Source organism: Chlorocebus sabaeus, chromosome 24, assembly GCF_047675955.1.
Source record: "Chlorocebus sabaeus isolate Y175 chromosome 24, mChlSab1.0.hap1, whole genome shotgun sequence".
Taxonomy (NCBI): Eukaryota; Metazoa; Chordata; class Mammalia; order Primates; family Cercopithecidae; genus Chlorocebus; species Chlorocebus sabaeus.
This window is the reverse complement of record NC_132927.1, coordinates 11,767,969-11,779,618: the sequence shown is the minus strand read 5'-3', so window position 1 is coordinate 11,779,618 and position 11,650 is coordinate 11,767,969.

The window sequence follows — 11,650 nt, the reverse complement described above, 5'->3', positions numbered from 1 at the left end:
AGAAAGGTGCTTTGCTCAGATAACTTAAAAAAAAAAAGAAAAAAGTAAAAAGAAACCAAACCCATTCAGTGGTTACTTCAAGCTGCCTTCCAGGAATTCACCATGGATATACAGGGCCTTGAAAGGCCTCAGCTGACAGCAGACCTTCGGAAAACAAGAAAGGTCATCTTTGGATCCCTTGTTCTGAGCTGACAGTGGCTCCCCCGAGCCCCTCAGGGTGGGGAAACACAGGCCGGGGCACCAGTCATACTTCTGGGCAATTTGAAGTCATGTGTTCTGTGTCACCAAGGCCGTGACTCACCCCTGTGCTTGCCAAAGCTCCTTCACAAAGGGGCGAAACTGCTCTGCAAGCACTTTTCCGAGTGAGGCTGCCCACCTCCCAGAGGAGAAACCGGGGCTGCACGGGAGGTGGGCCTGGCCCTCCCCGGTTCAAGCCATCCAGGCAGGGGCCCCTGACCAGGAGAGTTCAGTTCTGTGTCCCCACCCACTAGGACTTCAATAAATTCTGTTAGATGAATGAAGGAACAACAGAAGAAATGAAGTGAAGCTGGCACAAAACCCTAAAGCTCCTCCTTTAGACGTAAATGTTCCCTGTGTTCTTGCACCTCGGGGAAGAGGAGGGATGCTTGTGTGACCCGTGGGAGGGAGGCTGGACCTCCTCAGAGTGAGCCAACAGCGGCTGAGGGCACAGAAGTTCACATGCCCAGGGCTGGCTCTCCCTCCACATCCCTCAAAGAAGGTGGGAGCTGTCCTGGAATCCTTTGAGGGGATAGGGCCACTCAGTGTCCGGGCTATTTCTGGAATTACAAATAGCTCATGTTGGTTGAGATCCTCAAAGGAGTTTCATTTATTTATTAAATTTTTATTTATTGAGACAGAGTCTCACTATGTTGCCCAGGATTGTCTCGAACTCTTGGCTTCAAGTGATCCTCCCACCTCAGCCTCCCAAAGTGCTGTGATTACAGTCATGAGCCACTATGCCTGGCTCAAAATAGTTTTTTATTTATTTTTAATATTTATTCATTTATTTTTTAAGACAGAGTCTAGCTCTGTCATGTAGGCTAGAGTGCAGTGGTGCGATCTTGGCTCATTGCAACCTCTGCCTTCTGGGTTCAAATGATTCTTGTGCCTCAGCCTTCCGAGTAGCTGGGACTACGGTCTATGGTTGTGCACCGTCGCACCTGGCTGTTTTTTTTTTTTTTTTTTTTTGAGACAGAATCTCACTCTGTCATCTAGGCTAGAGTGCAGTGGCTCGATCTTAGCTCACTGCAACCTCTGCCTCCCAGGTTCAAGCGATTCGTGTGCCTCAGCCTCCCAAGTAGCTGGGATTATAGGCGTCTGTCTCCACACCCAGCTAATTTTTGTATTTTTAGTAGAGACAGGGTTTCACCATGTTGGCCAGGTTGGTCTCAAACTCCTGGCCTCGAGTGATCTGCCCACCTTGGCCTCCCAAAGTGCTGAGATAACAGGCGTGAGCCACCACACCCGGCCAAAAGAGTATTTTTAAAAATTATTGTTATTATTATTGTGCTCCTTAAAACAACAAAGGCCTGGTGACAGATGCTAAGAGCCCAGTCTAGACGGGTGCAGTCAGGCTGGGAGGAGTGAGCAGCCACTCGTGGGCCTAGGTCAGGCTGTCCTGACAGAGTAGATGGAGGAGGTGGCTCTCCATGCTGCAGATTCCGCCACCCTACAGCATCTCCCCCCTGGCTGGGAATCCCACGTTTAGTTGCTCCTGTAGGTTGGGCAGCCATGGTTGGGGCAGCTGTCACCCGGAGATTGTGGGGACAGTTCTGGGCTTGCCTAAGGGCTCTGGAATCTGGAATCTGAACCACACAGCACAGCAAGATAAACAGCACACAGTTCATCCTTGAGCGAACCTAAAATTCCAAAATGATTCCAGAGTTAATGAGACCTCTTGGGTACCTAGTACCTAAAGGCTTAACTGGGATAGCACTCCGCCCCGCCCCCATCCCACCTGCCCCACCCCTCGCAAGACAGGTTCAGTCCTCTGTAGAGACACCTCCCTTAGTGCTAAGGAGTCCACTTGACTCAGACTTCTGGAGTGGGGAAACGGAGGCTTTCTCCAGCCAGACTCATCATCCTGGAATTCTTTATTTCTCTCTCCTGATTGGGGTTTTTGTTTTCTATATTCCCTATTATTTCACTTTTTCTTTTTCACAGTCTTTTTTTTCCTTGAAATATTTCCCCTTTTCTTTCTTTGCCTTCTCCTTAGTAAATCAAATTGCCTAATTGTCAACCTGGCAGGTGGGGACTGGAACCCAGAGAGGATGTGGCACCGGACAGAGGCTTCCAGTGGAGGCAAGAGCTTGGTCCACCTACATGGCAGTAGATCCATACATCTCCCTGGACCTTCCATGTCTGAGCGTCCATCTAGGAGCTTCCACTGAGGGGCCTGAGAGAACAGAAGCAGAGGAAGACACTGAGCGTTGGCTTCCTAAGAGAGAAAAGTGTAACGAGAATGACATAACAGTTTTGTTAGGCTGATCACACTAATGGCCAAAACACTGAAGCTGAGTGGGTCAGCGATGCAGCAGGTATTAGTGCCAGCTGGAGAACCCAAGTTTGCCCTGCACTTAGGGCCGCGTCATCCCTGTGGCAGGATTTCTCACTCCTGGGGCCTTCCACAGACGTTCATTTTACTATATTCTCTAACCATAGACAAATGAAAACTGTCGTGGCATACAGCTTTCAAAGACCATTGTCTCGAAAAGGAAATTGGGACTGCATTTTCCCACAAGTTCAAGGAGTTATGATTACTCAGAACGCCCTCTCGACATTCTTGTGAACATCTGAGAAATTCCCACTGCCTCCCGTTGCCCTCAGTGCAGGAAGCCAGGGATGTGCACACTCAGACAAGTGCTTCTGGGCTCACAGCAACTGCACAAACCATTGCATAACTGCGAGCAGGATGCGTGTGTGTGTGCAAGAGTGTGTGTGCGCACACGCGTGTGCGTGTGTGCAAGCGTGTCTGTGTGTGTCCATATGCGTGTGCATGTGTGTGCGCATGTCCGTGTGTGTGCACGTGTGTCTGTGTGCGCGCGTGTGTGCCTGTGCGTGTGTGTGTGCACGTGTGTGTGTTACTTTGCTTGATAATGAAAGGAAATGCAAATAAAGAAGTACTGGCTTCTGGTAAATTTATGCCTAAAAGATGACTTCATTCCAGATCTCTCTAGCCCACACACCTCCTCAAAATTCCTCCCCGGTTTTTTTTTTCGGGAGCTTATTTCCCAGAGCAGTGTTCCAGGATTGCTGCAGGACACGTGACAATGGAATTACTTCCATGAGAGCCTGATTTTGGGGCTCACAGTTGTCCTCAAGCCCAGAGATGGATGCAGGGACTCTCCAAAGTAGAAGGGCCTTCTGGCTACCAGCCACCCATGCAAAGTGAACTCCAGGCACGAAAAAGACCTGGGGAGTCTTGGCAAATACTGAAGCCATTGCTGGAAAAGAAGGAAGGCCCCACGCGAGCCTGCGCCCACCATTCCATGGAGACAGAAGGTTCACCTTGGTCCCCCACAACCATGCAGGATGAGCCCGTGGGAAGCCGAATGTGCCCAGGGGAGATCTTTGTGCCCTGCTAACCAGCAGCCTGCCAGATGCCCAAAGAAGTGCCTGCAGTTAGCCCGGAGGGAGCAGCGACAGGAAAGCAGAGAATTCTGGAAAATAACGTTTCCCAGCATCATCTGCCTGGGTGAATGTTGTTGGCAGGTAGACATCTGTCTCAATTTCTAAAGGATGATCTGATTTTCTAAAAAGGGGAAAGAAGGGAAGGAGAGAAGAAGGAAGGAAGGGGAAAAAGGGAAAAGTAAAGAAAAAATAAAAGAAGCCTGAGCACGGTGGCTCACGTCTGTAATCCCAGCACTTTGGGAGGCCGAGGTGGATGGATCACCTGAGGTCAGGAATTCAAGACCAGCCTGACCAACATGGTGAAACCCCATCTCTACTAAAAATACAAAAAAAATCAGCTGGGCATGGTGGCATATGCCTGTAATCCCAGCTATTTGGGAGGCTGAGGCAGGGGAATCGCTTGAACCCGGGAGGCGGAGGTTGCAGTGAGCTAAGATTGCACCATTGCACTCCAGCCTGGGTGACAAGAGCAAAACTCTGTCAAAAAAAAAAAAAAAGAAAGAAAGAAAGAATAAAATAAAAGGAGATATAAAAGTTCTAGATCTGTGCTGTTCACTGCTCGCATAATGCTAGTGGGCACTGAAATGTGGATGGTCTGAAATGGGATTCGCTGTAAATGTAAAATATACACTGGGTTTCAAAGGCTCAGTGAGGAAAAGGGACTGTAAAATAAGTAACAATCATTGTCATCAATTACATGTTGAAATAATCTTTTAATGATTTTTTATTAAACAAAATACATTATAATTCATTTCACCTGTTTCTTATTTATTTTTCATTTTTTGAGAGGGAGTCTCACTTTGTCACTCAGGCTGGAGTGCAATAGCATGATCTTGGCTCACTGCAACCTCTGCCTCCTGGGTTCAAGTGATTCTCCTGCCTCAGACTCCCCAGTAGCTGAGATTAAAGGCGCCCACCACCATGCCTGGCTAATTTTTGTATTTTAGTAGAGACAGGGTTCACCATGTTGGTCGGGCTGGTCTCGAACTCCTGACCTCAGGTGATCCCCCCATCTCAGACTCCCAAAATGCTGGGACTATAGGTGTGAGCCACTGCGCCCAGCCTGTTTCACCTATTTGTAAAATGTGGCCACTAGAACGCTGCCAGCTCCATCTGTGCCCGCCCTCTATTTACAAGGCAGGGCTGCCTCAGGTGGTAACTTTGGGATAACAGCCCTGGTCCCAGCCCCACTTCAACTTCCCACCAAATCATGAAGGTCTCTTGCTCAGCCCCCTTTCCCCGAACAGGGCTGGAAGTAAACTAGCCCAGGTGTGTGGGTGTCTAGATTCTTGGGTTCTCCAGATAAAATCCAAGCATCTCCCTGAAAAACCCTTTTGCTTTTGTTAAAAAAAAAAAAAAAAAAAAAAATAGAGATGAGGTCTTCCTATGTTGCCCAGGCTGGTCTTAAATTCCTGGCCTCAAGGGATTCACCTGGCTCAGCCTCCCAAGGTGCTGGGATTACAGGTGTGAGCCATCATGCCTGGCCCTGTCTTGCTTTTTAAGCAGCTATTTTTTGAGTACTGCCTGACCTTTTAAAATCCTGCACTTCATATAAAGGTACAAAGGGGCTTTCTTGCACTCCCTTGAGATAGTCATATGGTGGCTATGTGATAGAAAGGGAAACTTTGAATAGGATGTATGAGTCGTGGGATGGTTTTTGTTAGGCATCAGTGGAGACTGAGACCTGGACAGATACTGTTCGAGTTTGAATCCAGGTTCACTGGTCCTTAGGAGACTTTTTAAAGTGGTGCTACAGAACGTCATACCAACAGTCACAGAACGTTTTTTCTTTTTCTTTTCTTTTTTTTTTTTTTTTTTTTTTTGAGACAGGGTCTCGCTCAGTTTCCCAGGCTGGAATGCAGTGACGTGATCTCACCTCACTGCAACTTCTGCCCCCAAGGCTCAAGTGATCCTCACATGTCAGCCTCCTGAGTAACTGGAACTAAGAATATTTTTTCCATCAGGTGTTTAGCATCACAGACCTGTGTGTGTGTGTGTGTGTGTGTGTGTGTGTGTGTATTCACACACAAACACATTGTATTAGTCCATTCTCACACTGCTATAAAGAACTACCTGAGGCTGGGCATGGCGGCTCACACCTGTAATCGCAGCACTTTGGGAGGCCAAGGCGGGCAGATCACCTGAGGACAGGAGTTTGAGACCAGCCTGGCCAACACGGTGAAACCCATCTCTACTAAAAATACAAAAATTAGCCAGGCTTGGTGGCAGATGCCTGTAATCCCAGCTACTCAGGAGGCTGAGGCAGGAGACTCACTTGAACCTGGGAGGTGGAGGTTGCAGTGAGCCAAGATCGCACCACAGCACTCCAGCCTGGGCAACAGAGTGAATGTGACTCCCTCTAAAAAAAGAAGAACTACCTGAGACTGGGTAATTTATGGAGAAAAGAGGTTTAATTGCCGCTCAGGTTTAATACGAAGCATGACTGGGAGGCCTCAGGAAACTTAGGATCATGGTGGAAGTGAAGGGGAATCAAGTACCTTCTTCACATAGTGGCAGGAAAAAGAGAGAGAGAGAAGGGGGAAGCGCCACGCACTTTCAAACCATCAGATTTCATGGGAACTCACTACCACAAGAACAGCAAGGGGGAAATCCACCCCCATGATCCAATCACCTCCCACCAGGCTCCTCTATGACAAGTGGGGATTACAATTCCACATGAGATTTGGGTGGGGGGACAGAGCCAAACCAGATCACACATGTATTTATATATTTAATATGTTAAAATCTATTACTCAGCATATTATGTTAAATATAATATAAAATTATATATAATATATAAAACTATATTATATTTAATGTAATATTTTATATATATATATTCTGAAAGTGCTAGGACATTGTTTTGAGCATTTCTGAACTTTGCATGTATTTCTGTTTATAAATTGTTCTGCACAGAAGGTATGCCTCTTTTATTTTTTTGCTGTGCCCCTCTGACATACCGCATCAGTGTCTTTATTTGTTGAGCAATTTTTCTTACCTTCTGGCACCACAAGATACCCCAGGCTCATCTCGTATATTTTCTGCTCCAGTTCTTGATTCAGCCAGTTCTCAAAGGAGACTGGTACCTTTGGAGAATGGTATTACAAACCCAAGATCTGGGTGCTAGATGTACTCATTGCTACTAGGGTGACATTTCTCAGCCTCTTGGGTGACGGAGTATAGAAATACATATGCATTTACTAACATGTATATACATATATACTCATAGACCCAAAACAATGTCCTGGCACTTTCCGAAATAAAATATTACATTAAATATAATATAGTTTTATATATTATATATAATTTTATATTAAATATAATATATCTATATACATTTCTATATGAAGCCATCTTTGTCCATATACATGTATATTTTTGAGACAGGGTCTCACTCTGTCACCCAGACTGGAGTGCAGCGGCACAATCTTGGCTCACTGCAGCCTCAACCTCCTGGAGTCAAGTGATCCTCCCACCTCAGCCTCCTGAGTAGCTGGGTCCAGCGCCACCAAACCTGGCTAATTTTTATATGTTCAGTAGAGACAGGATTTCACCATGTTGCCCAGGCTGGTCTCGAACTCCTGGGCTCAAGTGATCTATCTGCCCACCTCGGCCTCCCAAAGTGCTAGGATTACAGGTGTGAGCCACCTTGCCCAGCCTCATTTTTGTCTATATTAAGCTAAGTATGAGTTCTTACCAATTCCTCCAAGTCTAATTTATTATCACACAGACCCTTCTATCCTCCTTCTGTTGCTTATCTTTCTCTCCCCAACTCTGCATGTATTTCTAAATCCTTATTCCAGGGAGGGCTACACCCCTATTGAAGAACTTTCTTTCCAGAAGTATTTTGTTTGTGAGGAGAAAAAAACACTGTGCTTAATTTCTATCAATGGAAAGAGAAAATGCCATCAAATTTTACAAACTACTAGAAATGTCCTTAAAGTTGTCATTGGAATGTGTTATTGATGGAGCACAGCAGTCTATATGGGTCACCAAAGCACATGAGTTCTGTGAGCCACTCTCTTGGTCCACGGCCAAGAGTCTGGCTGACTTTGCTCCCAGCATCTCTTCCCTGGTGCTGGGTGGTAGAGGCTCTGGACCAGAACCTACAGGAGGGGACTGAACACATTTGTCCACCCTCCAAAGTCACATGCGCCTCAGTGTCTTCCTAGAACTGTGCCTAGGAGCCGATGGGCTTCACCTGCTGTGGTCAGTGATGCCAGCCACCTCAGACAGCATCAGCAAAGCTCAACGTGAATTCACATCCGTGTGATGATGTCCCACAGAAGAGTCCAGTACTGGCTGGAGAGTGGTTCCTCTGTGTCTTCCCAGCCTGGCTTCTTACCCTTCAGGAGGATGTGCATCTCATCCTGATGCCAACACGGACAGCGAGCATTTCCCTCTCTTCTCAAGTTCGTGCTCATGCGAGCGTTGGCCTTACTAGTGTGGGATTCTTCATCCAAGCCAACACAGCCTATTTGTGACAGCTTACATTTAATTACACAAATCATAACAATTGGAACACTTATTTCAAGCATTTTGCTTCTATCAATTTATTTAATCTTCACAACAAGCATATATTAGCTCTATTTTTGTAGAAAAAGAGTAAGGCACATTGAGTTTTTTTTTTTCTTCTTTACTTCTTACACACCTACTAACTAATGAAGCTAGGGTCTACACAGAACACCATGACCGTGCATACTGCCGCTAAGTAATGCCTGAATGCACGTTCATTGTTTAAAAACAAAGATAGACCCGGTGCGGCAGCTCACGCCTGTAATCCCAGCACTTTGGGAGGCTGAGGCAGGTGGATCCCTTGAGCCTAGGAGTTCAAGACCAGCCTGGGCAACATAGTGAGACTTCATCTTTACAAAAATTAAAAATATTAGCCAGGCATAGAGGTGTGCGCCTGTAGTTCCAGCTACTCAGGGGCTGCGGTGGGAGGATCACTTGAGCCCAGGAGGTTGAGGCTGCAGTGAGCCATGATCATGCCACTGCACTGCAGCCTGGGTGACAGAGCTCAGATCTTGTCTCAAAGAAATGAAAAATAGATAAATAAGATAAAATTAAAAATCCAACATAGAAATATATGGAGTAAAATTTATAATCTCCCTTTATCACCTCCTTCCAATTCTCCTTTCCCCTTTGAGGTAACCACTCTTCATCGTGTGTGTGTCTCCTTCCAGACCTGTTTTTTCTTCTTACATTGTTTCATGGATTTATTTTTTTAGAAATGGAGAGATGGGGTCTTGCTATATTGCCCAAGCTGGTCTAGAACTCCTGGTCTCAAGCAATCCTCCCACCTCAGCCTCCCGAAATGTTGGAATTACAAGCATGAGCCACTGCACCCAGACTCCAGACCTGTTCCTATGAATGAGATAGACTTAGGATTTGGGAGGGACTTTAAATACATACATATATATATAATTATACTAATGTGTTATATTTTGACTTGTTAATTTCACTTGTCAACGTGTCTTAGAGATCTTCCATGTCACTGTAGATAAATCCACCTCAGTCTCTTAAGGGTTCCACAGTGTGGATATACTGTAAGTTATTTATCCGGTCTCTAATTGATAGCTAAGTTGTTTCCAGCATTTTACTAGATAATCAACACCGTGGCGAACATCCTTGCATATGCCTTGTGTGACAATGTCAGAGGGTGTATTCTCAGAAACAGAATTTTTGAATCAGAGTGAATCCACATTTGACATGTTATTACTGACTAATTGTTCTCCAAAAGGCTTGGGCTGATTTTCACTCCTCTATGATACATGGGGAGCTTGAGAACACCTGTTTTCCCACACCCTCACTAACACTGAATAGTAGCAGTCCTTAACATTTTTGCTGATCTGATAAGTAGAAAATGGGATCTCCTTGTTTGAATGTGAATTGGTTCTTTTTGAATTTGTGATTTTAGTTTCCTCATTACTCATATGTTACCGGGTTTTGAATTTCTTTTTCGGTCTTGTGTACTTATTTGCATCTTTCTTCATAATAATCCAAAATGATCTTTAAAACTCTTTGTTGATTTCACCTTTGCGCTTACGTAGATTTTGTTGAGAAATAGGAGTTTCCATTTCCGGAGCAGTGTGGATCTATCTGGAATCGTTGTCATGATCCCTGTGGTACCTGGCAGGGTGACAACAACGCAGCCAGTGACAAGAGGGCTGATTCTCTGCCTCTCCCTATAGACACCTCCGTCTCCGCCCCTCCCAGCCCCACCTGGAGCCTCCCAAGTGCTCCTTCCTTAAGGATAAACTGTTCTAGAACGCATCAGCCTTTGGAAACTTGTGGACTTTTGTCACAGCCTCTAGGGTGGCTATGACTCAGCCCCTGATGTCTAAGGCTGTCCACATGGAAAGTGTCAGTTCCCCTCACACACCGGCCCCCAGCCCTGGCTCTGGATCTGTAGAAGGGCTTGCTGTGCTTTCCTCCCGGTGTGTGTCTGCTGCTGCTTATTCTCGTCCTTTCTGTGCCATCAGAAAGACAGAACAGTCACAGATGCTAACCCATTCAAACAGCACTACATCACTCCATGAGAATAGAGAGAGACAGATTTTAGAGACTGGGTCTTGCTCTGTCGCCCATGCTGGAGTGCCAGTGGTGTGATCTTGGCTCCTTGCAGCCTCCAACTCCTGGGCTCAAATGATCCTCCCACTTCAGCCTCTCGAGTAGCTAGGACTACAGGCGCGTACCACCATGCTGGGCTGTTTTCTTTCTTTCTTTCTTTTTTGGAGACAGGGTCTTGCTATGTCACCCAGGCTGGAGTGCAATGGTGCAATCTCAGCTCACTGCAACCTCTGCCTCCCGGGTTCAAGTGATTCTCGTGTCTCAGTCTCCCGAGTAGCTGGGACTACAGGCGCGCACACCACACCTGGCTTATTTTTGTATTTTTTGCAGATGGGGTTTCGCCATTTTGGCCAGGCTGGTCTCAAACTCCTGACTTCAAGTGATTCTCCCATCTTGGCCTTCCAAAGTGCTGGGATTACAGGCGTGAGCCACCGTGCCCAGCCTGTTATTTTATTTTTAGAGACAGAATCTCATTCTATTGCCAGGCTAGTCTGGAACTCCTAGGCTCAAGCCTCCTCCTGCCTTAGCCTCCCAGAATGCTTCAGATTACCATACCCAGCCTAGGTATAGATTTTTAAACATCTGAGATCTTTTAGAAACGTTTGTGCATGCTGGGCGCAGTGGCTCCCATCTGCAATCTCAGCACTTTGGGAGGCCAAGGCGGGTGGATCACTTGAGGTCAGGAGTTTGAGACTAGCCTGGCCAACATGGTGAAAACCATCTCTACCAAAAACACAAAAACTTAGCCGGGTGTGGCGGCATGTGCCTGTAATCCCAACTACTCGGGAGGCTGAGGCAGGAAAATCACTTGAACCTGGGAGGCAGAGGTTGTAGTGAGCTGAGATTGTGCCACTGCACTTCAGCCTGGGCAACAGAGAGAGACTCTGTCTCAAAAAAAAAAAAAAAAAGGCTTGTGCATAAACATGTACATATTTGTATATAAATTCTTTTTTAAAAATGCAAATGGGAAACAACTATACATAGTATTCTACACCTCACTTTAAAAAAATAGTAATATTTCTCAGAGATCTGTCCATTTCAGCCTATGCGATCTACTTCATTTGAAATGGCCACATATATTTCACTAACATGTCATTACAGTCAGCCCTCCTCACCTGCTGGTTCTGCATCCAAGGATTCAATCAACTGCAGGATAGAAAATATTCTTTAGGCCAGGCGGTGGCTCACGCTTGTAATCGCAGCACTTTGGGAGGGTGAATCGCCTAAGGTCAGGGATTTGAGACCAGCCTTGCCAACATGGTGAAACCCTGTCTCTACTGAAAATACAAAAAAACTAGCCTGGCATGGTGGTGAGTGCCTGTAGTCCCAGCTACTCAGGAGGCTGAGGCAGAAGAATCACTTGAACCCAGGAGGCAGAGGTTGCAGTGAGCTGAGATCATACCACTGCACCTAGCCTGGGTGACAG